Below are 27,942 nucleotides of genomic sequence, written 5' to 3'. Positions count from 1 at the left end.
GTAAAAATCACCTGACATAAAACCGAACAAGTTTCAGGAATGACATTATGGCTCTACCAATAGTTGAGATAAAGCCTACCAGTGAAAACTGTGTGTCCAAGGTATAGATGTGAGTAAAGCCCAGAGATTTAAGAGACTCAATTTCATTTGGAATATCAAAGGAGGGGTTGCTAATGAGTTGGGAGCACTTTAGAGGGTCTCTAGAGAGGAGTCCATCCAGTGATTCCATTGCAAACACCTTCAATGTCACAGAGTCCTCCAATGAAACCAGTGGAAGACTGTGGTCTTTTCCACTTTTACTTTCTCACCCTCTTCTCTGACATTGACCACCTTCTTTATGGTTTCTGTAATGTGTTCCTTAAATGACACCAACACTCCGTATCTGGCCATGAATTGCTTGTCAAGTCTTGTGAGAGAATCTTCATTGTCTTTGTTAATGTGCTGTTTAGAAAACCTGTGAGTGACTTCAAGTTGGTCAAAGTGAAGCTGAACAGATCTGTGCGCGTTTTCCAAATCCTCCAGCAAGACTCCTGTCTTGCTGCTTCAAAGATGTAAACGCACTGTTGTAATATGCAATAGCTCCACAACAGTGATCCTTCTGAATGGCTCTAGTGTACATGTTGATGCTCTCTGCAAACTTCCCCTTTTCATGCAGGTTGTTACCAAAGCTAATGTAGTGGTACAGGTTTGATGAGGGCGAATCTCTCTGTCTGAGTTTCTGCCTTGCTGTGTCCAGATCAGTTTTCAGTCTACTTTTTAGCTCTTCAGTGGAGTCTTTTGCACTGAAGCTTGTGAGTAGCAGCATACCCCAAAACTCATTCAGAGCAGACAAATCTGAAGCCTCTGGTTTGTTGTTACTGCTTTTGTACACATCATCTAGTACATCCAGATAATCACTGAAGAGCTCTTCCTTCTTCTTCATGCGTGGGATCTGAAATTCCAAGTAGCTTGATAGTTCATCAGCCACTGAGCTGTCTCTGACCTGTTTAGTTATCTTTATGTCTTGCTGTGATGGTTCAGTCAAAATATCCTTCAGTGTTGATGACATTTCTGCAGATGCTTTATTACTGCTGCTTTGTTGATATGACCTTAACTGCATTGCAAACAAATGTTGTTTAAGTGGAGTTACATCTGTTAGATTTCTAAATAACGAGTGAAGTTTCCTTTTTAAAAGCAGTAATTGAAGTGGCTCTGCCAGATGACTCAAACAGACAATGAGCTAAGCAGATCCTGGAGATCCTTGTCTGGCAGTTCGGCCGAATGCCTGCACCTCTACACGAGCATTCTTGGGTAGGAAGGTCTGCGCAACAAACAAACCTCCAGCTCCCTTCACTGTGTCAGAAACCTGAAGGTCTGTTCCACGGCCAGCGAGATTTGTCGCTATAATGCTTCAAGCAACTTGGAAATGATCACACTGTTGATATTGTTGTTTACGTAAAGTTTTTTCTTCTGGACTCTGTCTCCTAGCTAATGATCTATCATCTTTGCTCGTTTGATGGTCTCACAGATGATGAGCACATCCCTGTATGATGTAGGTCTGGTTTGTACAATGACAACATCACAGAGTTTTTCAATCCATTTTTTTTTAATCTTCTACAACAACACCTTCAACCTCAAACAGCTTTCTACGTTTAAATGAGTCTAAGGAGCTTGCAAAGAAAAGCGTCTGGACTTCTTTAAGTTGCTTGAAGACGTTTCACCTCTCATCCGAGAAGCTTCTTCAGTTCTAAGGTCAAATGGTGGGGAGTCCCAGACTTAAACCTAGTGGGAGTATCCCCCCACAGAGGGACAAAAGGACCCCCTGATGATCCTCTAATCGCCTGAGCCAAGGTGTGAATAAGGGTGTGGGTCCCAATCAGCCAGGGTTTCGGGTGAGCTCATTGTGAAACCTGGCCCCACCTTATCATGTGATTTCCTGAGGTCAGATTGCCCAGGATGTGAGTGGGCGTTAAGGCGTCTGGGGAGGGAACTCAAAACTGGATTATAGATGGCAGACAGTTTGTGTCGTAAACCACCGCCTCTGTTCAAAGATGGTCGCTCACAGTGGATGTAAATGGCTTCTTTCACTCCTCTTTCAAACCATCTGTCCTCTCTGTCCAAAATGTGAACATTGGCATCCTCGAAAGAGTGTCCTTTGTCCTTAAGATGCAGATGGACTGCTGAGTCTTGTCCTGTAGAGGTGGCTCTTCTATGTTGTGCCATGCGCTTGTGAAGTGGCTGTTTGGTCTCTCCAATGTAGAGGTCTGGGCATTCCTTGCTACACTGTACAGCATACACCACATTGTTAAGTTTGTGTTTTGGAGTTTTGTCTTTCGAGTGAACCAGTTTTTGTCTTAGTGTGTTGCTGGGTCTGAAGTACACTGGGATGTTGTGCTTTGAGAAAACTCTCCTGAGTTTTTCTGATACACCGGCTACATAGGGGATGATGTTGTTGCGTCTGTCCTTCTTATCCTCCCTCGCTGGTGTCTGATCTTCTGTTCTGTGCCTCTTTGCTGACTTTATAAACGCGCAATTAGGATAACCACATGTTTTAAGTGCTTCCTTTACATGTGTGTGTTCCTTCTTTTTTCCTTCAAGCTTAGAGGGAACATGTTCTGCCCGGTGGTGTAGGGTCCTAATTACTCCAAGTTTGTGTTCCAGAGGGTGATGGGAGTCAAAGAGGAGGTACTGGTCCGTGTGTGTGGGCTTCCGGTAAACTTCGCTGCTGAGGTTGCCATTCTCTTCAATGTGCACAGTGCAGTCCAGGAAAGGCAAACAGTTATCCTTTGTGTCTTCCCTGGTGAACTTGATGTTTTTATCCACAGCGTTAATGTGCGCAGTGAAGGATTCCACTTCTTGTGTCTTGATTTTGACCCAGGTGTTGTCTACATATCTGTACCGGTGGCTGAGTACTCTTCCTTTGAAAGAGCCAAGAGCCTTCCTTTCCACTTCCTCCATGTAAAGGTTGGCTACAATAGGTGACAGGGGGGAGCCCATGGCACAGCCATGTTTTTGTCTGTAAAAGCCTTTGTTGTATTTGAAATATGTAGTGGTGAGGAAGAGGTCTAACAGTGTGCAAATCTGATCGGGTGTGAAGTTGGTCCTGTCTTCCAAGGAGCCGTCTTCTTGTAGTCATTTTCTGACAGTCTCCACGGCCTCCATGGTGGGTATGCAAGTGAAGAGAGACACCATCAAGGGACACCATGGTTTCATCTGGATCCAGGGTAAGTTTCTGGACCTTGTCAGTGAAGTCGGTGGAATTCTTGATGTGGTGTGGGGTGTTCCCCACGAGAGGTGCAAGGATGGTAGCGAGGTGTTTTGCAATGTTATAAGTGGCTGAGTTTATGCTACTGACTATGGGTCTGAGTGGGACATCTTCCTTGTCCATCCACAGGATGTGAGTGGGCCCTGGATTCAGCATTGACAAACAAATATGATCGACTGTTTCTAGTAGAATTCCAAAGTTGTCATCCTGTACCCTCTCAGAGCCCTGTATGCTTGCAGAGACCCCTACAGTAGGGAAACATGCAAAACGGTGTCCAAACCTTTGTATTTTAGCTTTATTTATGTCTTACACAGCATCCCAACTCTTTAGCTAACTCTTTAACGTAAATAGTTAGTCTAATTCATTAGTGCAGCATCACTGGATCACCTCTATATACATACATACATACATACACACATATATATATATATATATATATATATATATATATATATATATATATATATATATATATATTCCAACATTCGAAAGAAGGGACTGCTATCACAGCTAGAGATTGACGAGGTACAACATAAATGCTACGGCAAGGAGGAGTCAGGACGCCAGGTCAGGGGGGAGATATCATCACCCCCACCCGAGATTGGGTACATAGCCCCAAGTGCGATAGGAGAAGGATCGTTGAGTGCGAGAGGAACTGACCTGAGAAATAGGATCATGGCCAAGCTTGAAACCTGGATCCCCCGTAGCCGGTTACCAAGATTACGTGAAGTACCCTCAGAAGGTCTGCTAGATGATGTTAATGCAGCACTACGGACGATACCTACAACCACGATTACCGACACTAACAAACTGATCTACAATACGGCAGCAGTGATCAGTGAGATGCTTGGCTACAAGCTGAACAGCCACAAGGGGCAGTACCCTCCATGGAGAAGGAGGCTAGAGAGCAAGATCAAAGCAGCACGGAGGGAGGTTAGCCAACTAACGGAGTTGCAGAAAGGTGCGGCAAAGAAGGTGCATAAGAAATACAGCAAACTGTCCATACCTGAGGCCTTGGAAACTGCCAAGCAAAGACTCACAGCCTTGGCCAGCCGCTTGAGGAGGTACACCAGAGAGATAGAAGGCAGGAGAATAAACCAGCTGTTCTCCACAGAACCAGCAAAGGTGTACTCTCAGTGGCAAGGGAACAATAAGAGAACAGCACCACCAAGGCTGGAGACGGAGCAATACTGGAAGAGCATATGGGAGAAGGACGCAACCCATAACGGCAATGCTCAGTGGCTAGTGGATCTGAGGGCAGACCATAGCGACCTCCCTGAACAGGGACCAGTAACCATCACAGTGGCAGATATCCAAGAAAGGGTCTCCAGTATGAAGAGTTGGACAGCACCAGGGCCCGACATGGTTCACGCCTACTGGCTGAAGAAGCTGACTGCACTCCACGAGCGTCTGGCAGCACAAATGAACCAGCTGCTAGTTAACGAGAGACACCCGGAATGGCTAACCGAAGGTCGAACGCTCCTGATCCCCAAGGACCCCAAGAAGGGACCGGTCCCATCCAACTACCGACCAATAACCTGCCTCAGTACTACATGGAAGCTCCTGTCAGGCATCATATCGGCTGAGATGAACAGGCACATGGGTCAATACATGAGTGGGGCACAGAAAGGGATTGGCAAGAATACCAGAGGTGCAAAACACCAGCTACTGGTAGACAGAACAGTCAGCCGAGACTGCAAGACCAGACTGACCAACCTGTGCACTGCCTGGATTGATTACAAGAAGGCCTATGACTCAATGCCCCACAGCTGGATCCTGGAATGCTTAGAATTGTACAAGATCAACAGGACCCTAAGAGCCTTCATCAGGAACTCAATGGGGATGTGGCGTACAACACTAGAGGCCAACTCCAAGCCCATAGCACAAGTCACCATCAAGTGCGGGATCTACCAAGGAGATGCTCTGTCCCCACTGCTGTTCTGCATAGGCCTGAACCCCCTCAGTGAGATCATTAACAAGACTGGCTACGGATACCGACTACGGAACGGAGCAGTTGTCAGCCACCTCCTGTACATGGATGACATCAAGCTGTATGCCAAGAGTGAACGAGACATCGATTCACTGATCCACACTACCAGGCTATACAGCAATGACATTGGAATGTCGTTCGGACTGGAGAAGTGTAGTCGAATGGTAACGAAGAGAGGGAAGGTAGTCAGAACTGAGGGGATTAAACTACCAGAAGGAAACATTGCAGACATAGAGGACAGTTACAAGTACCTGGGGATCCCGCAGGCGAATGGGAACCATGAAGAGGCCGCTAGAAAGGCTGCAACCACCAAGTACCTGCAGAGGGTCAGGCAAGTCCTGAGGAGTCAGCTGAACGGTAAGAACAAGATCCGGGCCATCAACACCTACGCCCTGCCCGTGATCAGGTACCCTGCTGGGGTAATAGGCTGGCCAAAGGAGGAGATAGAAGCCACTGACATAAAGACAAGAAAGCTCCTTACCATGCATGGAGGGTTTCACCCCAAGTCCAGCACCCTGAGGCTGTACGCTAAGCGGAAGGAAGGGGGCCGGGGACTGGTGAGTGTCAGCACCACAGTCCAGGATGAGACAACGAACATCCAAGAATACATTGGGAAGATGGCCCCAACTGACCGAGTGCTCAGTGAATACCTCAGGCAGCAGAAACCCAAGAAAGAGGAGGGAGACGAGGAACCATCATGGAAGGACAGGGCCCTGCACGGTATGTACCACCGGCAGATAGAGGAGGTGGCTGACATCCAGAAATCCTACCAGTGGCTGGACAAAGCTGGACTGAAAGACAGCACAGAGGCACTAATCATGGCAGCACAAGAACAAGCTCTGAGTACAAGATCCATAGAGGCTGGGGTCTATCACACCAGGCAAGACCCCAGGTGCAGGCTGTGTAAAGATGCTCCAGAGACAATCCAGCACATAACAGCAGGGTGCAAGATGCTAGCAGGCAAGGCATACATGGAACGCCATAACCAAGTGGCCGGCATAGTGTACAGGAACATCTGTGCCGAGTATAACCTGGAAGTCCCGAGGTCAAAATGGGAGATGCCCCCAAGGGTGGTGGAGAATGACCGAGCTAAGATCCTGTGGGACTTCCAGATACAGACGGACAAAATGGTGGTGGCTAACCAACCGGACATAGTGGTGGTAGACAAACAGAAGAAGACGGCCGTAGTGATCGATGTAGCGGTTCCGAATGACAGCAATATCAGGAAGAAGGAACACGAGAAGCTGGAGAAATACCAAGGGCTCATAGAAGAGCTCGAGAGGATGTGGAGGGTGAAGGTGACGGTGGTCCCCGTGATAATCGGAGCACTAGGTGCGGTGACTCCCAAGCTAGGCGAGTGGCTCCAGCAGATCCCGGGAACAACATCGGAGATCTCTGTCCAGAAGAGCGCAGTCCTAGGAACAGCTAAGATACTGTGCAGGACCCTCAAGCTCCCAGAGGACCCGAGCTTGAAGGATAAACCGCCCGCAGGGGCGAGATGGGTGTTTATATATATATATATATATATATATATATATATATATATATATATATGTGTGTATGTATGTGTATGTGTGTGTGTATATATATATAGAAGGTGCCGGTTCTTCCTGTAAAATTAATGTTTTCTCTCTGAACAGTGGAGTTTACTGGTGTGAGTCCAGAGAGGGTCCCATCAGTAACATGGTTAACCTGACAGTCACTGGTAAGCTGAATGTGTGGAGTTAGTGTTGATGAAGCTGTGTGTAAATGGATGAAATGCTGTAGTTTGTCTCTGTGTTGAGGTGGATCAGTGATCCTGCAGAGTCCTGTCCTCCCTGTGATGGAGGGAGATGACGTCACTCTGCTCTGTAAAACAAAGAACTCCTCCAACTTCCAAGGTCACATGACCATCCAGCATGTTTCCAGGTCTGATGAAGGCCTCTACAAGTGTGACATCAGCAGTCATAGAGTCTCCATCCAGCTGGATCACTGTCACAGGTGAGGAGCTTCACTCTGATTCCATCTCTTAATTTATCCACATATTCATCTGAACAGCTCTGATTCTTTTGACAGGCAAATACAACCTGGTACAACCAGAGTCCCTCCCACCACATCAATAGTCATGCTTTCAACCTCAGCTCCAACCTCTGACTCGCTCCACTTTGCATTCAGACTGGTCTGTCACCTGGTGATGTTCTGTTAATACTTCATCTCCACTCTCCTCATGGTGTCTTTGTATCGGTGCAGAGCCAAAGGTAACGCTCAGAATCTTCTCAAATATTTATCAGAAAAAGTCTGATTCATTAATCTGACAGGAAATAACCTCTTCATCTCCATGGCAACAGCACAATCTGTCGATGCCGAAGAGAGACTGGCTGGGGATGTGATTGCGTCAGTGATCACTGAGAATCGTTTCTGAGTACACAGACACAGAGAGAGAGGTGACCTTGATTAAAGAGAAGATAAGTAAATGTCAGCAGTCCATGTCTTTACACTGTGAGAGGAAACAGACACAGGCCCTGAGATGCCCTACATGCACATTTCTCCACTGACTACATGTGGCTTATAAATGTGTCAGCTATCTGTGCTGTGTTTACTCTCAGCTTTGCAACACTTTCACCAAAACCACCAGGACAGTAAACTCTTCTCTCTAATGGCTCATAACAATCAGACTATAGAAGAAAGGACTGAAAAGGGGAAGAGACAGTCATACGACTAATTACTCGTCTCTTCTTGCACCTCATAGAAGTTATTCTGAGTCTCTGTTGTATGTTTATGGGTTACATGGCATGTGTGTGTGTTCTCATGGTGGAAAATCAAAACGACAAATGTTTTGATAACATAAGTTTTGCACCCCACAGTCTTGCTTTCTTGGAGAAATGATATTATTGATTTTGAAATCATCCATTCAGTAAAAACAGCTGTACGTTGTTATTCAGTTTTTCTTTCATGAATAAATCCTGTAGCAAACAACAAACTGTGTCCTGGATTCGTCACTCAACACATTTCTAACTCCATGATGAGAAATATTTTTTAAAAAGTGACTGTTTATTTATCTGCTGTGGATAGTTTGTCTTTTGCTTATCCAGTTTCTTCAAATTTGCAGAAAATGCTGTGAAACATTTTTAGCTAACAGCTCTGTGAGAATCACCAAGTGTGTAAAACAATCAATGAGATCTTACTTGGGGTATTTTTCTAGCTTCAGTTAAAAACCATTCTAAAAGTTCGTGTATTTTTGCAGGCTGTTAATAGAAAAAAAAAAAAAAAAACGTAAAGGTACAATTAAAACATGGTTCAGTTTCTAAATTGTCCTCTATGTGTAGCTAGCATACAGTTCTTCCCTTGTTTGTGGTGGCTTTTTACACTATAATAATTCAGAGGTCACTGTTAAGTGGCTTAAAATGCAAACAATAAATAAATTCTATAATATTTATTTTTATTATTCATTTTTCTGACATTAAGAATTGAGCAGCCATTTCATTTTTTGCCTTCTTACCATATACTAAAAATAAAAAGAATGAACAGCAAAATAAAAATAACAAGCAAATTTTTTTTTTTTTAAAAAGTGTGTGACTAAATCTCTAATCTGAAAACTACAATACTGACAACAGAAATGACTTCAAAGGCACCAAACACTAAAACAAAGATACTATGAGTTGACTTCATTTTGACCACAGAGGGACTCAGGAATAGATTTGCAGTGTGGAGACGTGTTGGGCTTTTCCTATGTTGTTTTTGTCCAGAATTGATGACTCTGTGTGTCAGTTTCAAAGTTGTAGCTACAAGAAGAAAAACAGCTTTCAGAGCCTTCAACCTCATTTTACAGTGTCTGTTACTCTGACTGGGTTAGACTCTACAGAACTTAAATAGTAAAGCTCTATCTCTCTCAGTGTTGGAACTAGAGAGGTGATCTGCTGTCACCTGTTGGAAACTTCTTAAAACTGCTTCTTAACTAAAACCATGCAAACTTTCCTGACGCTTGTCTGACGCTTGTCTGTGAAGGTTCTCAGTCATCCAGGTCATCGTAGTCAAAGGAGCTTGCAAAGAAAAGCGTCTGGACTTCTTTAAGTTACTTGAAGACGTTTCACCTCTCATCCGAGAAGCTTCTTCCATGAAGAAGCTTCTGTTTTTCTTCTTGTAAAGAAGACGTTTCACCTCTCATCCGAGAAGCTTCTTCATGGAAGAAGCTTCTCGGATGAGAGGTGAAACGTCTTCAAGTAACTTAAAGAAGTCCAGACGCTTTTCTTTGCAAGCTCCTTTGACTTTCCTGACGCTTGTTTTCAGGGTGGCATGTTATTAATCATGTGCATTTCCCACATAAACAAGTTTTCACAAAGCAGCAGCATGTGTCATGTATAATATGGGAGATACTGTTAGTGTCTCCTATATTAAAATTACTGCTAATAATGTGCATCATTGTTTGAGCTGCTTGTTGCTCCACGTTTATGTCAACATCTCTCACGGTGAGTGGAATGTGAACTCCAAATTATTTAAAATATAGATGCTAAAGTAGATTCAAACTGGCTAAGTGTCAAGGCAATCGGGAAGGACTCAGGTGCAGACTGAGAGATACAATTAAACAGGCTTTTATTAATCCACACTGGGTGCACTAGATACACGTGGGGGAAAAAGTTCCAAGGGTCCACAGGGTCACGGAGCAACAAGATCTTCACACATGCTCCACTCCTCTCGCTCTTCACAGGGTATCCCTCCCACACAAAACTCCATGCAAAGAGCCATACTCACGCTCGGGGGTGAGGGTATGAGAGGGATCAGGGAAGTCTACATACAGAGACGAGAATTACTCCAAAGCAAACACAACAAATGACAGCTTTCTGCAGAGCTGGACAAACACTAACTTGAGTTACTCAATATTCCAGCGACGTGTAGCCCGCGCCCCTGCCTTATGAAGAGCCAGCAAACAATAGTGAGGAATCACCGGTGATCAGCTGCAGGTGCGTGAGGCAAGGGCGGGACCTCAGTCTGAGCAGCGAGAGAGCAAGAGAGAGGAGAGAGAGACAAAACCAAAACATTTGTTGCCATGATGGGCTGACTAGGCAGGCACATGACACTAAGCTTGAGGATCAGAAACTTGAACCTGGACGACCACACAGGTGTTTGCGTTTGTTACCCACGAGGTGGAAAATAGACCAACTGTACTGTGATGATTTATAGACCGTTACTAACTTTAACTTAATACAAATCAAAATAAAATTCATGTTAGCAAATGTGAAATGTTTCAAGGATTAAAACTAAACAGTTTCTGTAGCAGAAAAGTTTGACCTTCTTGGTTGATGCTGTAAAAACAGTTCCAGTGCGATCCCTAAAGTCTCTCCCTCTGTTCCTGTGGAGGCTTCGACATTATGTGCTCTTCTAAACTAAAGATAATCAATCACTACACTTCACTGCAGATACTAACTGGAAGTTCATGTTTCCAAGAAGGAAAGATTAAGAGACCCTGAAGCTCAGAGCTGTATTCCTTTCAGAATTCACTAAAATGGAATAAGGTAGGATTCATTTAAATTCAGTGAATAAAGCTCAAGTTACACCCAGCTGACTGAACATGAACTCTGTGACTCTGAGTCTGTGCAGCTCAAAAGTGATGCTGAGCAGTCACAGCACCCCTCAGCCAATCTCTGCTCAGTGTGCTTGGGTGGTTCTGCTGCCATGGAGATGATGAAGTCACTTCCTGTAAGCGGAAGATCAGAATTTTTTTAATAGAGGTTAAAGCAAGAGAGTCATGGGGAGGTAAACAATGAGGTCAGCAGTTTGAGTTTGACATTTAACAAGACTGCAGAGAAAAGCGATGAACAGTGTGGTCATAGGTTTAGTTGTGTAACACACTGACGAGCAGGAAACTGCTTCTTTTTTCTTTTATATCCAACACGGAGCTGTGTTTGACCTATGCAGGACCGGAAATGTGATTGCACCTCCATACTCGTTTACTACATGGCAAGTTAATGCCGTAAAAAGTATGTATCTGAGTTTTAGCACAGACTACAATAACCTCAGTTTTGTCTGAATTTAGAAGCAGAGAATTAGGTCACCTCAGCCAGTCCACCAATCAAGTGTTATAAAAAAGAAAGCACAGAACTAAAACATTATTTTCACACTGTATTTTTATTGTTTGCATTCATGTTCTTATGTACATTTTATACTATCTATTTATGTACAAAAATGTACAAAAAGTCTAAAAACATTAGCTTTTCAGTGGTTTGAAGTACCTCTAACTCTGCATTACCACAATATGTGATTTTTGGATTTCAAAATCCTCCCATACAAGTTTTAAAAATGAGAGAACAAAAAGAAAAACAAAGTATTTTTGAAACACTTAAAAACAACCTGTGACATCCTGCAAAAGTTAGTTAAACTGACTCAACAATGACTTAGTGACAGATCACAGGAAGAAGTGTAACAGCTGAAATCTGTAGCAACAGCTTCATTTTGGTGCCTCTAATGATAGCCAAAGGCCGAGAGCAGCCAATTAGAGCCAGATCACATCTTTGATTCACAGGCACACAATAACAGGTTAACAATAACAGTAAAGAGCTTATATTTTGTTTAATCTTTGTGATTTAAAAGTGAACACAGAACCAATGAGTCTGATTGTCCCTGATTGATAAAAGCTTATCAAACAGACATTTAAGACTGCTTTCATAAAGTGCGCTGTGGTTAAGGAGGAGGATCAGTGATCCCTCTAGTTTCCACTGTCGGTTGCTTGGAGCAAAGCTCAGGAGGGTGAGCTGTGTGCTGTTTGATGATTTAACAGGAGTCCAGAGGGAACACAGAGCAGAACAACAGCTTTTATAATCACGTCTGTACAACAGAAACTAAAGGTGGCTCAGGTACTCCTCATATTCAGCATCACATAAATTACTGAAGAGATATTTCAAGTCCCCTCTTCATTTGCTTCTGCACGTCCAGCTCAGGTTCACAGGGAGATGAAGTCTACCCCAGCTGCATTTCAAGTTATCCCAAATACAAATCTCTTTAGGATGTATTCCTCAAATACATTCACTTTACCATTGAAAAATGTGACTAATATAAAAATAATCAACCTCCCATCCAAACAAAGAATCTATGAATTCAAGACAAAAAAATACAGAAGGATGAAGTGACGATTTTCACATTTAGTTTTTTATCGTTTTTGTGTTTAGTTTTGCAGAAACGTTTCAATCATTTAGCATCCACACATTTTAAACACAGTTTCACTTCAGATATTCATAAAGTTCTTTATTTCTTTTAAATTAACTTTTAAAAGTTCAAACTTCTGAACGTCATTTATACTAAAATGAATATTTATAGCAAGTACATGAATCAGTACTTAGTACTTTTCAGCGTACCCTCACAGACAAACCATTATTTCCACTCCGAAGCCAAAGCCGAGAATTTGCCGACTCTGTAACGTTGATCGAAATTTGGTTGGTAAAACGCATGGAGGCGACACCTCTCCTCATCTGCTTTCAGCCACAATGGAAACATTTACAGCCGCTTCATTGTACTGGGCCGTGCTCTGCGCCTGCGTCCTGATTTGCGCTGCCAAAGGTGAGCTCTGCGTTGCTCACACTGTGAGCAACGATGCGCACAGCTCCACATCAGCACACTCAACACTGCACCAGAGTATCGCTGATGAACGCGAACCTTTTTCAAACTTTGGGTTTTCATGTTGGTTTGTTTGTTCTGTTTTGTTTTTGTTTTTTGTCTTAACGTAAAACGTAAAATGTCAGTTATGATTTGATTTTCACTTCTCAGTTGTATTATTTTTCATTTTCTGTAAAGTAATGCAAATGATGTGGGAAAATCGGGTCAAAATGCGAACGGTTGTGCGTGATGTAAACGGCTCCACCAAGCCCTTCAACCCCAAATTGCGGATTTTTTCCCTGTTTAAAGGTGAAATTTAGTTTATGTACGGACACGAGTCAGCCCGTATATAAGACGAGTCAGATTTAAAAAGCGTCATCACTGGAAAAAAAAGGGAAGGAAATTTGTCTCGAGAAAAACAAAAAAAATAAACAAAGAAATAAACAAAAAAAACAAAAGAAAATGTGCGATTCGTGTTTATGTCTGCGGTGTGAACCCACAGAAAGCCAAATATGAGTTGAATCACATTAAAACCAGTATTTAAAATGCTAAAATCTTATATGAAAAATGCAAAAGAGTTTTCAGCTTACTGTCAGAAGCTGAAGCCACCCAGGCCAAAGCTGTAAATATAAGGCTTTCCTCAACGTTATTCGGGATTTCGTGACTAAATGTTGATGAAAAGGCATGAAGTAGACGGTTCTTCTGGTTCACTGTTAGCAGGAATGAAACATCTTAAACCTGCGTCACCTTTCCGGGGCGTGCTGTGCGTCTGCGTCCTGGTTTGCGCTGCTGAAAGTGAGCTCTGACATCAGCCGAGCCTCAGACCTGAACTTATACCTGACTGATCGAAACAAAGTAATATCTCTCAATAATGCTGAGGTAACTTAAGAAGGCAGTCTGGCTTTAAGGTTTTATTTATCACTTTTAAAGTCCTTCATGGTCTGGCTCCAGAATATTGTACCTGAGCTGCTGTTCCCGTAACAGCCACCGCGTCTATCCCCAGATCCTGCAGACAGAAACCTGTTCACTGTTCCCACCTCACGCGTAAAGACGCACAGCGATCGAGCGTTTGCTCTTAGAGCTCAACTGTGCAACTTGTCTTCGTTTGCATCACTACTTCAGTCTCATTTTTATCGTAAGGCTTTTGTTTTATTTTATTTATTTTACATCTTGATCTTTTGTGTTTTTCTACACGTTTTATTCATTAAAACCTGATAGATTTTTATGTACATTTTATTATTTTTTATTATTTTTATTTTGATCATGCAGGTCTCTCTTTGAAATGCAATTTTTAATCTCAATGAGATTTTTTTTTTTACCTGAAGGATTAAGAATGTTACACTTGAATCTTGTGTGACAAGTTTTAGTTGACATGTAAACGGTTCCTCCTTGTTTGCTCCTCCAATAAGTACTCGACGACATCTTTATTACCATAACTGTTAGAGTGAATTGTTAAATGTTTGTCATTTTTATGTTTACCATTTGTACATTGTTTTAACTCTGATGAAAGAAATTCCACTGTCCTTCACCCCAGATTCTCGAGGTTCTAGGTGGGGGGCTGTAGTCTTTTATTACAGACACATCCTTGTGCTTTTGATGTAAGCTTCCTGCGTTTACGACCCTTTGGTCAGCAGGAGGTCTGACACACACACACACACACACACACACACACACACATTCTTACTTAGATACAGAAGTTCACACATATACATACAATGCCTTGTCTGGGCGTGGCTTTGTTCTGACGTGTTTTGTGTGAACTGTCTCTCAATAAAAGGCAGCAGGAGGAGGTCAGGTCTGGAGGTCATTTTGATGGAAAAAGCTGTTCATCAACAGTGATATGTAGACCAGGGTTGTAGCACGTGATGCAGTTGGTGACAAATGATCCCCACACACTGGAAATTGCAGCGAACTTATCAGTCTTTGCACGATCACTGCGGGTGGCCAGTTGCCGTGTTCTATAACATGATTGACATGGCAGCACTGAATGCACATGTGCTGTATCAAGCATGCACCGGGACGAAGGAAAGACGGGTGGACTTCCTGGTGGAGCTTGCAAGAGAGTTGGCTCATTCTCATGTAGCTGGGAAAAGGGCAAGAAAAGAACAGTTGCTTCGGACACAACCCTCCACACCTAGCCCTGGAAAAAGAGCCATGTGTCAGGTCAAACACAAATGCAAGAACAATCATGCCACTGTGCGATGTGTTCACTGCTACAGATACACATGTGGTAAATGCAGACTACAGATACCATGGCAGTGCCAGGATTGTGAGTGATTGTTGAAAATGTTGAAATGTACTCACTCACTTTTTATTATTATTTGTAAATATGTGTACAAATGGTTGGTTTTTTTTGTACTGTTTTTATCAATAAATCTCAGCAACAAAGGAAATACACCCATGTGTGTTGATTTCTCCCTAAGATGGCAAACTGAAACACAAGTTTTCTTGTGGCTCTGGAAATTAACCACTCCAAGTTGGTGACTTTTGGAGATTTATTTTCCTGGATGATTGAGAATGCATTAAGACGAACACAAAAGGAAGTTCACAGCTTTTAGCAGCTCCCCCCCTCATTCACACACCCCCACTCCCCTCCAGAATTCTCAGGTAACAACCTAATTTACATATGAATGACTAGCCAATTTAGCTTCCACTTGGCTGAAGCTAAAGCCTAGCTAAAAAGCCATTTGGCTGGAAGGTGGGTTTTAAAGGTAGAAAAGCCAAATGGCTGCTCTCTGGGGCTCTGAGTGTTAAATGCCACTTTCTGGGTCTTTGTGAATTTACCAGCGGTGTGTTATTCATGACCTTGTATTGTTTACAATGCAAATGTCACTGTGAGAAAGTGTGCTAACATCTACATCACTTTTTCCACAGCAGAGGGCTAATCATATGATCCAATCACATGATTTACAGCAGGACACACCACTGGCTAATGTTTTTTTTCTTACAACAGGGGCTGGAGTGAAACTACTCCAGGGGAGAAGCCCTGGGAATTTTTAAGAGACAATGCACAACTTTATTGTGCATGTCTAATTGTGATAAGCTGACATAGGGCAAAAGAGGGTTTTCCGGGGAGCTTTCATTTTTTTTAACTGCAGAGACCATGACATGAGAGATATGGAAGGATTGACTGAGGCGCAGATGCAGACCATGACTGGGAGAGAACGCTTCAAGAGGACCAGTGAGAAGCAAGGACCATCTGCAGGACAGCAGACAAACGACAGTGGGCTGCACCAAAGGGCTTCCAAAGGATTGTCACGAGGAGATTTTGAACAGCAAAATCTTAAATAAAATGAAAGACTTTCGCCATTGACGTTGAGGAAGACAACTAAGGTGTACGACGTGCTCTGCCTTAAATCTACAGCTGCGTTGGAACAGAAATCGAGGGATGGAGAGAGTGTGCCAAGCTCCAATGGTGACAGCGCAGAGGGAGACCAGCGTTGGAATTATGACTCTGTAAACGGCACAGACACCAGGAGCCATGACCGTGACTGGGAATGACCACCTAATGCTGTTTCACTTTGCCATGCAAAGTACTGTAACACTCTGGAGAAGACCTTTCCTCTGTATAATTGTTGTTGCCATTTGCATGTGAGAGCTTAGATTGTGGGGAAGATTAAAGATGAACAAAGGGTGGTGGGAGAACAGTGAAGTGAGGATACACAGTGTGAAACTCCTTTAAGTGTACAATAATGCTGATGTGATATACAGAATGTCAGGAAAGAAATTCTGGTTTTAATGTGATTCTTGATTTAAGAATCAAAGGGTGGGATTGTATAGGAATTTCTTTTACTTATGTATTAATCACATTATTTTATTGTATAATGCCTTGGTGCCACTGGATTTTAACATGTCTGACACCCATACGTTAAGACAAATGGTAGGGGGTGTAGTAAGGAAGTTGGGGGAAGCAGACCACTCCATAGGAAGAGACTTTTGTCTCTTCGAGGACTCTGGGAGGTAGCAAGGAGTGTGAACCTTAAGGTGTGAAACAGCTGTGTACTGCCTTTTGTTACTGGAGAAGGTATTTAACTGAGAGCCATGCTAGGCTCAGTGAGACTCTGCTGACCGTCTGTCCCGCGGACATGCAGGGGCTCCATCAAGCTTGGTTGTCTGTTGTCTTTGTGTGTTTGGATTAAAGAATGTTAGCTACCGCTCACCGCTCGTCTGCAGGCTTTATTTAAATGGAAAACTTCCGCAACACCATTGTTTTAGAATGGCAGATGGAGACAAAATACTGTTACTGTTAATCTTACTATCTTCAGGTTTTACACGTGTCACGCAGTGGAAATTTGTGTTTTTATGTTTTATCAATCTGTGTATTGGTACATAGTATTGATTTTGCATGATTTTATTGTGAAATTTATATTGCATGGTTTTATCGTCATATTTATGTTATGTATTTTAGTGTTGTTGCACAATATTCTTCTAATCCACTGTGGACTAAGCAGACAATTGTAGGCCCCTGTGAGGTGGGGGCGTTCCCCGAGGTGGCCTATCAGCCGCCAGGCTGACCTGTTAAAGGGGATAGTGAGCGCAAAGACAAAAGAGTGACGCACGAAAGGTGAGCAGGAGAAAAAGAAATGTGTGTAAGCCCGCACATGTGTTGGAGGAACTGCTGCCTGACTGTGGGGTGCCACGAGTACAATGTACATTTTAGGACATCGTCAGGTCTTACGCAAAAAGTTGTCAGGTATCAGGCAAAAAAATGTCAGGTCTCAGTTCTCAGGAAAAAAAGTCGTCAAGTCTCAGACAAAATATGCCAGGTCTCAGTCTCAGACAAAAAAATGTCAGGTGTCAGTCTCAGACAAAAAGTCGTCAGGTCTCAGAACACAAGGTATCAGACAGAGAGAAAATCTTCCTGCAGGTGCCGCTGTTGTCATGTCCCACCAATGACTGTAGTGACAGCTGCAGTCACGGAGAAACTTGCGTATCTCTGTTCGGGAATAGCAGATAGAGTGTAGGCTCTGAGAGGAGGGCCAGCGTTTACGTTACGAAAACACGCCCGAGTGTTTTAACCTGATAGCCTGAGGTGTTCTTCAGTAAACTGGACTACCCGACAGAAGGACCAGAGGCCCCGCTGCACTTTTTCGGTAAGTTAAATGTGTTTGTAAGCTACTCCGTAATTACCGTCTTTAGCTAGTTCCTGAGACCTAGCTAGCTAAAATGAGCACTCGGCTGTCAGGGTTTGTTTAGCTAATCTGTACAGGTGAATGCATTTACTCTGACTAAAGACATCAAGAGAAACGCCCCGGGCCACTCAGTCACTAATTACTGTTACTGTACTTTTATTTCAAGTATTATACTGTAAAAGCAACAGGCTGCACCCTGCTGCAGCTCCTGTGTAGAGCTGAATATTAAATATGTGCAAACAACAGCATGTTTTCAGTCTCTTGCCACATCTGTAAAGACAGTAACATCTTTTTTAAAAGCTTGTACTTCAGTAACTCCTCATTAATCAGGAACTATGGATTGAAGTACTGTAGTGTACTGTAATACTGAAAAACATGTAAGAGAAGAACTTCAGATCCTGAGTGTGTGAGGACAGAAGAATCAGCTTTATTTCAATTTTGAGGGATAAAATTTATGTCTGAGTTTGATGGTTCTGTTGTCTTTGCGATTACAGGAGCTGCCTTCAGATTCAGACCTCAGCACCACCCAGTGACAGCAGACAGATCATCCAACATGTTCACATGTTAACTGCAAAGTGAACTGATGACAACAGTGCAAAGGTTAAAGTACCACATGTGCTGTAGTGAAAGCTGCAGCTGTTTTAAAGTTAAAGACAAAAAAACAAAAGGATTAATCACTCATGTAACTGTGTCACTATATATCAGCATTAACAGGACCTCAGTTTGGTGTTTCACAAAGCTGCTGATCTCAGACCTGCACAGCTTCCGTTTTAAACACTTGATGTACTGCATGAAGAGCATATGAGATTTTCTCTAACACAATTTAAGAAAACATGATGAAGTTCAAAGGTCGTCACTTGTATGTTGAAGTACAAACTTGTCATCTGGAATTCTTTCACAGTTTTTTGCAGATAGTGTTATTTACCATAAAGTAATTCAGAGTTATTCATACCAGAGAGGATCATATATTTTTAAATATATAACTTTCTACAGGACTGAATATAATATCTTTATGTAAAAGTCCAGAGCCTCTGGGGAATATCCGAGTATTTATAACATTACACAAACCAAAGGTCTCCATCACAGTGTTCATGAAATGCTGGGTTTATCCATCTCCTGGGGCGGGCGTACGGAGGAGTGCTGAAGATTTCCCTGTGAGGGAGCTGCTGGTGAAGATCATGAGTCCTCCTTGATCAATGCGATGAGCTTCAGTCTTCCTGGTGTTTCTTAAATGATGCCTCTTTCAGTGGGTCAACAGAACTTCTGGCACAGGACAGCTGTGATGAAAGAAAGAGAAGAAGTTTCTCCAAACCTCTGGACCCAGGAAACCCAGCTTGGTCCTGATGGTCTCCCTCACTAGTTTCTCTCCAGGGTGAATGTAGCTGTTGATATAATATGGATTATTAATAAATGAAAAGAACAAATCGCACTACACTACTGAAACCTCATGCTGCTGTTTTTAAAGTCTTTTAAAGTGTTACCAGGATGTAGAGGGCTCTGATTTAAACAGTTTTAGATCCATTACAGTCACAGCCTTATGTTAAAATCATAAGGCTGTATGTCGCAGCATTATATTTATGATATTAACAGTAACTCTGGGCCTCAGTAGAGTGTACAGCTGATCTCATCGCTGTCTAAAAATGGATAAAAAAAAACATAAGAAGTGCTGAGTCCTTCAATAATACAGACTATTAGGTGTGTAGCATCGCTAACTAGCTAGCAAAAAGCCTCCAACACAGTGCGTATGCTAGCGGCTAATTTAGCAAACGAATTAACAACAGAGTGATTTTAGAACTATAAGATGTTGAGCTGTGTGTCTTTTTTTATAACAGTGACATGGTTGTATTTACCTTAATTAAATGAGTCGTCAGTCGCGGTAAACCAGCAAAAAAACTCGAGCAGCCGGGCTACGTAAAAAGTGTAGAGGGGCGTGTTTGCCCCTCTACAGTCGCTCCACCTCAAGTCACTACTGCGCAGACTCTGGCTCCAAATTTGCAAGATGGCAGCCTCCACAAGCGGGGTATTTTTGCTTCATTTTTGCACAATGGTAGTAGGCAGTGGCGTGTCGTCCATCTTTTCTACAGTCAATGTGTGAGACTGAGACCTGACATTTTTTTGTGTGAGACTGACACCTGACATTTTTTTGTGTGAGACTGACACCTGACATTTTTTTGTGTGAGACTGACACCTGACATTTTTTTTGTGTGAGACTGACACCTGACATTTTTTTTGTGTGAGACTGACACCTGACATTTTTTTTGTGTGAGACTGACACCTGACATTTTTTTTGCCTGATACCTGACGACTTTTTTCCTGAGACCTGACGATGTCCTAAAATGTACACCGTACTCTTGATCTCAAATCATTTTTTTCTTTAACCGTGGTCTCCATCTGTGGTCTCTGTTCCTTTATGTCTGTGCCCTCTGTGCTGAGTGCTTTGTGTTTATCTCTAGTCGCTGTGTGTTGCCCATTTTCATCTTCAGCTATGTCATTTGTGCTCATTCCTTTGTTCTTTTCCTTATTTTTTCTTGTAATTTCTCTGAGTCTTTGTATGGCTTTTTGTCTTTTGTTGGTATCTTTAGGTGCCTCTTTAATTTTTGTGACTTCTGAGCATCTTTGGACTTAACAACTGTCTTGCAGTCAGGCTCTTTGGTCTTTTTCTTTCTTGCTTGTTGCCCTTTTGCTTTGTTTCTTTGCTTTCATCACACTTCACCAAAGAGCTTTTCTTCATTAGAGACCTTTTCCTCTTATTTGGATGTGCCACTGGAGACTCATAGCTAGTCCCAGGGCCATCTTCTTTTACTCTAACTGTGTCTTTGTTTTCAGCTCTTCCTTCTTCTCTCAAATCATTTTTTTCTTTACCCATGGTCTCCATCTGTGGTCCCTGTTCCTTTATGTCTGTGTCCTCTGTACTCAGTGCTTTGTCTTTGTCTGTACTCTCTGTCTGTGTTCTCATTCCTTCCTCTATTGATCCTTCTGATCTCAAATCGTTTTTTTCTTTAACCGTGGTCTTCATCTGTGGTCCCTGTTCCTTTATGTCTGTGTCCTCTGTGCTGAGTGCTTTGTCTTTATCTGTAGTCACTGTATGCTGCCCATTTTCATCTTCAGCTATGTCATTTGTGCTCCATCCTTTCTCTTTTTCTGTAGTCTCTGTCTGTGTTTTCATTCCTTCCTCTGTTGTTCCTTCTGATCTCAAATTGCATTTTTCCTCGGTTGTTGTCTTTGTCTGTGGTCCATGTTTATCTCTATCTATGTCCTCTGTGCTCATTCCTTTTATTTTTTCTGTAGTTTTTCTCACTAGTCCACTGGAAACTTCTTGGTCTATGTCTATTGTGTTCACCAAGGGACCATTTTCATCTTCAGCTTTGTCTTCTTCATTATCTGTAGTCACTGTTTGTATACTGTTTTCATTTTCATTTAAGCTTTCTGGCATCAAGGCTTGATTGTCTTCATCTATTGTCTCTGTCTGTCTTTGGTTCACACCCTCAGTTGTTTTGTTTTGTCTAACAACTTTTTGTATTTGTGTTTGGATTGCAATTCTTTCTAAGATAATTTTAGGATATTCCCAACATTTAGACTTCTTTTTAAGAAATTGAGTATGACCATACAAGTTCCCTGTGTTCTTTGTGGCTTTTCCTTTTTCTTTAGCATTATCTTTACCTTTAGTGGATCCCAATGTACCTGCTGCTGTAAGATCAATGTGTTCACCGTTATCATCATAATCTTCACCTTCACTACTCTCTGTAGTCACCATCCCTGGCATATCTTCATCACCTGTTGTGTCTTCTTCTACCCTCACTTCTGCTCTTCCCCTGCCACTCTGTTTATGTGGGTGTTTTCCAGATGTGTTTCCTGCTGTCAGATCAATGATTTTCCTGACTTCATTGTTACTTTCATCTTTGCTGCTGTCTTTGTCAATGGTGTTTGCATGCTGTTTGGTCTTCTTTTTCACAATTTCTCCTCTTTTGGCATTTTGACTAGACTTTGTTTTCTTCGGTCCATCTTCTCTGCAACACATCTTCATTGTCTTCTGAGGTTGTAGATTCCTCAGAGTCTCTGGTTTTATTGTTCACAGCAAGTGAATGCTTTGCAGCATTGTTGCGGCACTTGAAGGCTTCGTCAAAGTTTAAATCTGCCTCATAAAATCTCTCTGCAGTTGCGTCAGAATAGCACATCATGCGGTGGACTTGTACCTTTCTTTGGGTTTCCAAGAATCTCTCACTCTACAAATGTAAACATTAAATAATGTTATTAATTGCACTAACATTGACATTTTCAAGGAGATTTTCAGAGTTAAGGACAGAACCACAAAAAGAAATACAACAGAAGACAATATAAAGAAAAAGAAATATCCTCTTAACATTAAAACACTGGGAGTAGAACCAGGAAGGGTGACTGTTTTATATCATCCTTCTAGAAGGATAGGAAGGAAAAAACACTGAATCACTATAAAGTGGAAACTACTCACAAAAGTGCGGATGCTGCTCCTAATCATAGAGAAGGTTGGTTTTCCTGGGATACCAAACTTCCTCCATGCATCTTGAAATGATGTCAGCATCTTAGAATAAGGCCTTCCATTGGTGTTGGCAAAAATCAATTGTGATGATCCACCAGGGTATCTGTGGTACACAAAGCGGTGAAACCATATGTATTCGTCTTTCGTTAGGGGAACAAGTGCATGGCCAAATGTTTCTTTGGTCTTGTGCTCTTTTACCTGTAAAAGAATCAGCAAATAAATTACATTGTACACAGTCATTGATGTCGCTTGTAGGAAAAAATCTTTAATCAGGGAGAGAAATAATTTCTTAATGATTACTCTGATTATCCGCCGGCCATCACCATCCGCTTCAGCAGTGCCAGCTTCCTCAACTGTCATATTTGATATGACGCCTCTTCTGTGCCCAGTTGTGCAGATGCCAGAAGACCATAGAACCAGTCTAGGTTCTCAGTTGTGGGATTTTTCTCAAGCTCGACTACTGAGTAACATAGAGGTTGCACGGTAAGACACAAGGGATAAGGGAGTATATCCCTTATATTGCTATATACTCCCCCTAATATAATCCTATATAAACATCACAAATGCTACTGTTTGTATATATATTATATATTTGAACAAAAATCAAAAGTCCAACAAGTGATTATAAATGAGCAGTCTGTTAAAATTGAAAGCAAAAGGTTCTGTCATATATTTCTGTAAATCTGAGATTCTGAACTATATATACATACATATTACAGCTGGTAAGTAAATATTATATAATTTCTCATTGACAGGGATATTATTGGGGTTATTAGAGTTGTACTTAGGGAGAAATTAACTAAACACTTACCAAGTGCTTCAGGGATGTGTGTGGTGGCCTTTTTAAGAAAATCAGTGATGTGGGCATGATCTACAAGCATTTCTAAAAGACACAGAATGTTTTTATGTTCCTGCAGCTCCAGTCATGCTCATTCATGCTGCACGCAGTGATGTAAATATAAAACAGGTTTTAGTTTAGACCTAATATTTTTTCAAAAAATTGTTTTGGAAGGAAGAAGAACTGGCGACCAGTGCTGACAGTATATGAAAATGAATTGGATTGCCATTTTGAACTTAAATCTTACTTTCCAATCCAGAATACTAACCCTTTCAATTTATTTATCCTACTTCCTAATTTGTCCAAGTTTACCAAGCTCAGTACTGAATATAACACATTCACGTGAAAAAAAAAAAAAAAAAAACTATCTTAAATTTTGATAGTCTCATTTCTTTTACCATTTTAGTCTTTGTGTTTTTTGACTGTATAGTTCATTTTATCATTAGGTATCTTTTATTTGATAACTGGCTTGCTTATTGTTTAGATATTTTATGTTTTTTCTTTCCGCATTTGTATGTTTAGTTATGTGTTCCCACTGGTTAGTTACTGGTCACATCTTCTGTTTTTGGTGCCAATTTTCTGTTGTTTAGTTCAACTTTTACCCCCTGCTTAATTTTGTTTTCTACATCTGTGGTAGTTATCCTCTACTTTCTTTTCTTCCTCCTGACCTTTGTATACAAATAATTATCCATGATGTGCCTCTGTTTCCTTGTGGTGACATACTGTTTTCCCATGTAGAAAGTAGATGAAAAGAAAGTAAACAGAAACTAGAAAATGAAGCCTAACAACTCTGCATTTCCTAGTTTATGTTTACTTTCTATTTTGTACATTGTATACAGTGGTACTTCTGAAATATCATTGTGTTCGTACGCTATATGATATGTTGAACTGAAATTGCTTATCCAAGAAACCAATGATTCATAAAGAAAAACCATGAAAATTATCAGGGTTGCACAAACTTTTGCATGCCACTGTGTGTATACAGCAGAGAAAATATATACTTATATAGAATTTATACTTTAGATTATAATATTTTGAGTCTTCCTTCCTCACTAAATCACAGTAATGACATCATGACATTTATAAATAATGTATTTATTACACATGCTAGTTATCGACAGTGATGAATAAGTAGTAAAGTTGGATCTTACATGATTTTTTGATTTGGATGTCTTGCCTGTGGGTTTGTAACTCCGTTCTGCTCTTCTTCATCTCCAACTGAAGTGCAAATAAAGTCCCCTTTAAAGCCATACGGGAGGTTCTGACCTCTGGCAGTTGTGCATCAATCCGAAATTTTCAAGAACGCCCTCACATTTCCAATCCGAATCCTTTTGGTTGTCACGGCATGTTTATTCAGATCAGATGTCCATCTAAAAAAGGCCCACAAACAAACACAAATCAGTAATCACTTTAGTATTATTGAGGTTACTGGACTAATATATCACAGATATTTGTAAAAATGTACTCAGTCAGTCTTTCTCTGTTGTCCATAAATGCAAAAGTCATTGCAGGGACTTGATTGTGAGACATGAAATATGCCCAGGCACGGACATGATGGACCCGTTGTTTGGCATTTTCAACGTCCTTTTTACTTGTTCCACAAATGTGCTAAAACCAAGCATTCAGGACTTTCTCTGTTTAAAATAAAGTGTAACAACATAGCAATTAGGAGTGTCATAACAAACTGATGAGGTACAGAAAACTTTCTTCTACTTGAATTGGTTGACAATGATATTAGCAAGATATTGCTAATTAGCAGGATTTAACTTCCTCGATAGAATTCAATTAAATTTCATTCAAGTCACAACAACATTTGCCTCAAGGCACTTTATACTTCAGGATAGAGCCTACAATAATATATAGAACAACCAGTTATACAAATTCACATTACACTACACAACAAAAAACACTTTTGCTAAATAATTCATACCAAATTTAGGAAGCCGGGCTGTTGAGTCAGGTTTGTGTCTTTCAAATTTCTGGCGCTTTGGGGGGCTGAGAGGTTTGAGGCCAGGTTTATCCTTAGTGGATTTCAGTCTTTTCAGTTTACTTTTCAGTTGTTGTAGTTTCATTTGCAGTTCTTTGCAGTTTTTGCAAGTCTGATGTTGGACTTGAGCATCATCTGACTGATGGACAGGGGAATGGACTGAGCTGTCTTCTCTAATCTCTGCAGATTCTTCACTGGTATCACTGCTATCACTTCGCTCCTCTTGGTCGCTGCTTTCAGTCAGCTGCTCTATGTCCAGTGAGGTCACCATTGGAGGCTGTGGATTTGAACGTCTGATAGCTTTGAGGGCTTTCAGATTAGCCAATCGTTTCGCTGTCCTTATTACTTTCTTCTGATCTGATTTCTGAAAGGGTATAACCAATAGGACAGCAATGTTTGAGAAAGTTAGTGAAACATGTCGCATAAGAATACATTCTAATTCCACAACGAAATGTAAAGTATACAAAACACTAACCTCAATCTCACAGTGGACATTTTCCAAGTGCTTGTCCAGTCTTATACGGCGTTTAGCTTTACATACTGGACAGTCCAGCCTTCCCCTGTAACTGCATATCACATCCAGTTTGACAAATGTAACTACAACTACCACTTTAAATTGTTGCAATGTTTTGTCATATACTTTATGACAGTGACTTACACTGTAGAGCAGTAATTTAGCAGTAAATGTAATTCTTCTTTGTTTACAACACCGTGGTATTTTTTAAAATGCTGCCCAACTGCAACATATGGAACCAAGCATATTGGGCATTCTGTCATCTGATGTGGCATTTTTTTCCTGTAGAGAAGAAAACGCATCAGAACAGCTGACTTAAGTTTTTTGCCCACAAGTCTTCAGATTGAGGAGTATACGTCCCAATACTTAAAAAAAAAAATAAGAAGAGAAATATAAGAAAACCTTGATATATATAAAAAGCCTACCACTTTGAATTGAAATCAGGAGTTTGGTGGCATTTTGATGGCAGTGGGAAGGAAGAACTCCCTTTTAAAATGGACGGTTATTTAAGATTTGGAAGCATCGCAGATTTGTGTTGTTAAAGAATTTCAAGGGTCAATGTCTCTATGCGCTGATTTCTATATGTGTACTTATTTACTGTAGGACTATGTTCCTTTTTGATTTGACACAAATAATCTGCCTAGCACTTTTTCACTCAAAATGATATGCAGATAGTACGATTGAAATAAATTCAATGGGTGCTCACAGACAATTACATAGGTCTTAATGTGTGTTGCTACAAGATATAAAAGTATGAAGAAAATAAAAACATTTTGTTACTCACTTCTTTCTTGACTGTGACAAAATGTCACCATTCACGTAAGAATTAAGAAAGGAAACCTAAAAAAATGAAAAAACGAAATAATAATGGGAAACAGGGAAATTAAAATCTTTTAAACATTAGTGATTTATATGTAATATGTGGAATTTTAGTATTTAAATGTTACAAAACAGATTAGGGATTGGGATCTTACAATTGGAAGGACTTAGTGAATTGTATCCCAACTTACCTCTATGTAATTCCACAATCTTCAACTGAAACACTAACAGCTCTGCATATAACCTACGGGGATCTTAGCATTCAGATCTTCCAACCCATCATGCCCTCTGCTTTTATCATGTGATTTCTTACCAATAGTGTATATCTGAACTTGGAATGGAGGATTACTCGTTTGGAATTTTAAATGTAAATAATGTAATTGACTTAACAAACATAATTTGCATATCTTGCATATCATATGTTGTTACTGCAAAGTATCACTCATTTGAATTTATTACTTATGTTATAAAACAAGTTTCAATTTTGAACCTAGAATTTCTTTTTAGTATGAATCACATTTGAAATTGGCAAAAAAAACAAAACAAAAACAAAACACAATTCCCCTCTCGCCCATAAGGGTCTATCCTACAAGCTCAAGTCTGCTACCAGAGGCCTGGGAGCTTGAGGGCCATGCGCAGTATTATAGCTATTCATAGGATTGTGCACTTCTGGACAGAGATCTCAGATGATGTTCCTGGGATCTGCTGGAGCCACTCGCCTAGCTTGAGAGTCAGCACACCTAACGTTCCAATTACCGGACCACTGTTACCTTCACCCACCACTCTTCTCGATCTCTTCCCTGAGTCTTCTTATTTCTCAAGTTTCTTTCCGTCTGATGTTGCTGTCATTTGGAAATGCTACGTCTATCACCACAGCTATGTCTGGTTGGTAAGCTATCACCATTTTGTCCGTCTCCATCTGGAAGTCCCACAAGATTTTAGTTCGGTCATTCTCCACGACCCTAGTGGGAGTCTCCCAATTTGACCTTGTGACTTCCAGGCTGTATTCAATGCAGATGTTTCTGTATAGTTTTCCAGCCACTTGGTTATGGCGTTCCATGTATGCCCTGCCTGCTAGTAGGGGTGGGTTTTGATTATCGATTTATTGATTAAAATCAATTAAAATTAAAATGTTTGTATGTGTATGTATGTATGTGTGTATATGTGTGTGTGTGTGTCTGTGTATATAGGTGTGTGTGTGTGTGTGTGTGTGTGTGTGTGTGTGTGTGTGTGTGAACCTTTCGATACAGTGCTTTCGGTTCGGTACGCATATGTATTGAACAATACAACATTTTTTATTTATTTTATTAACTTTTCTTCTGACGATGCTGTCAGTGGA

General features: G+C 41.2%; 1 pseudogene; it reads right to left on the bottom strand.

Annotated features, from left to right (window-relative positions):
* Positions 1-7: 7 nt before the first annotated feature.
* Positions 8-21,953, bottom strand: LOC146389922 (uncharacterized; annotated as a pseudogene).
* Between the last annotated feature and the right edge of the window lie 5,989 nt (positions 21,954-27,942).

The sequence above is a fragment of the Perissodus microlepis genome, chromosome 3 (genome assembly GCF_051167445.1).
Source record: "Perissodus microlepis isolate ML-2025 ecotype Zambia chromosome 3, ASM5116744v1, whole genome shotgun sequence".
NCBI lineage: Eukaryota > Metazoa > Chordata > Actinopteri > Cichliformes > Cichlidae > Perissodus > Perissodus microlepis.
This window is presented reverse-complemented; position numbering and strand designations above follow the sequence as displayed.